Genomic DNA, 2,684 nt, shown 5'->3' on the forward strand with positions numbered 1-2,684 from the left:
CGCATCTAGCGTCACCCGCACCCAGTAGAGCAAGGCTGGAGAGAGGGAGGGGGAGAGTAAGGGAGGAGGAGTAGGCTACCAGGAAGGAACAGGAGACGGGGAGAAGCTCACCCGGCTCAACTGCACCATACCTCCCGGACCATGAATCTTGGAGGGGCACATGACTGGAAACAACCAACCGAAGCCCGACTCCTACCTAGGCGAAGCCTAATATGGACCTAACAGTATAGGCTAGGGCGAGTGTAAAGGAGGAGGAAGCAACTGGGAGAGAAATTTTGTGCCGAGAACCAGCAGGGATCGAGAATGGCAGGCAGCAATACAAGCCTAGAGGAAACACATCCTAAGAACTCGATTCCCCAATTGGAGGAAGAGAACCAAAGGGGCTCACTCTGCCCACGAAAAAGCGATCCCGGAGGAAAACAGCAACAAAACTCCCTCAACCTGAACTCCCCACCCAGGGCAAAGGAAGGAAGCTAACAAACCTACTCCACAAGATAACCAACACTCATAAAAACTAAAATGTGCTCAACAGAGAGCCGCCCTACCACGGAAGCGGTTAGATCTGAGGCTGCCGCCAGCACCCGAGGTAAACTTACTCAATAAAATAATAAAAACAATAAAAATAAAAATAAAACTACAAGAGAGCACCATCTTCAATCAAAATTAATTAGCCTAGTAAGACCAAAACAATAGGAACCCAACCTGGAGGGGTACCCTGACGCAGACATCACTCCCACAAAGGCCAGTAGGCCAATGATAAAGTAATTCATAAGGGGGACCACCGCAAGGAACCACCAGGAAGGGAACCAAGGGCAAAATATCTATAACGACGAGGAGACGGCTCAACTGAAAAGAACAGAAGAGGAGCGGCCTCGCGTGCCCACATGGCTGGCTGGGGACGCCGTGGCGACATAATAAGATCTCGATATTTATGAAAATACAGACTATAACAGCCAAAAAATGAACAAAACCCCACAAGAAGATGGTACTTAACTTGAAATGGTGTGCTGCTCGGCGCCATCGTAGAAGCAGAAAAATCCAAAATGATGGAAGAGCACACAAAAGAAACCGTGAATTCACGTGCTAGAAAATGGAATGAGGTGGTGGCGCTGGTGTCGCCGTCCTGGCGGGTGTTTGGTGTGGGGCTGCGCGGCTCACCGCTCCGTTCCGGGGATTTTGATAGGGAGAGATCTTTCAGTAGGTTCCGTGGTAGTGGTAATTCACACCCCTTCTTATACACGCCTTCCTGGAAGACGCTCGACTGGGGTAAACCCCAGCTTTCCCTTGAAACTCTTTTTCTCTGGTATATAGCAAGGTTATACCCTAGAAATTCGTGCTGTAATGAATTTCACCGGCTGACACGGGACTGGACTCAGAAAATGGCATTTACGATGTCGTAAGCACTACTTGCCGACGCCAAAAACATGTTGCTGGTTATTTTTAAAACATTCTTACCAAGGTGCAATTCTCCATTTCACTATTTGTTTGCTGAACTTAAAACACAGTTTATTTTAACTCGGTTTTTAAGACTCAATTTCCAGTACTACTGATACTGCTGTTATTTTCTATCACTAGAATCTGTAGTTTCAAATGACTGATTAAGATCCTTCAGTGTACTGTACATACCATGAAATTCATTTCAGCATGTATAATGGACAATATGCTGCTGGTTATAATTTGGATTTGCCAATAATATACTAGATTCCTTGAGCAAATAGTCCTTAATGAATGCATAAATATGACTACAATATTGTAAAACGTGGTTATTATCTTTATATATGATCATTTATTTAGCTCTCACAGGGATGGCCAAAAGGATGTCTTAATTAATAATAGTTTAGATTTAATTTATTAATTACAGCTTTTAAAAGTTCTATTCTTGGGTATCTAAAAATGATTGAGACTGACAAAATTTTACTGCCGTAATTATTTCCTAAACTTGACAATTGTTGTCGATTATATTTTGGTCAAGTAAACTTTTCTACACAGTTACAGTTAAAGTTTCTTCTAAACTAGAGGAAGCACTTAAGCACGTGACTCTTACTGATACATAAGTAATGTGATTTTGTGACTACACTTTGAAAAAAATATACTTGCTGGTGATCACCTGTTTTCAATACTATGCACATTGTTATAAATTTTAATAAAGGTACACTGGTGATGTTCCAAAAGCACTAGAACATAATCACACTCCTTGAAGGCAGAGGGGATTTAAAACCATAACATTCCTAGAAAGCAAAGGGACTTTAATTCTTGACAATAATTCAGAGGCATGTGTAATGCACTGTGAGTTTTAGAGGACCTTTGCTCCATATCTATGGCCACCAACTACATTATTTTTGTCTCATGCTTTTCCTTATTTCCTTTTGGTCCCTTCTCACCTAGCTGTGAAATCTCTGCAGCTTTCACTTGGCAGAATTTTCATCTTTCCCTGAAAAACAAATCCTTTGGACTAACAACCATGAGGATCTAGAAATGGAACAAGCGTTGTTAAACTTATTTAAGATAACATTAACAATCTTATACCTGACTGACTATAATAATCTTGGGTCACTAGAAAGGGGCTTACCAAGATCAGATTTAAATAATGGGAGCATTGAAAGATTGATTTGAAATGAAAATTCAACAAAAAAATCTTAGTTGCTTTTCACAAATATTGGTAGAAACATGAATAAAAAACTATC

Source organism: Macrobrachium rosenbergii, chromosome 12, assembly GCF_040412425.1.
Source record: "Macrobrachium rosenbergii isolate ZJJX-2024 chromosome 12, ASM4041242v1, whole genome shotgun sequence".
Taxonomy (NCBI): Eukaryota; Metazoa; Arthropoda; class Malacostraca; order Decapoda; family Palaemonidae; genus Macrobrachium; species Macrobrachium rosenbergii.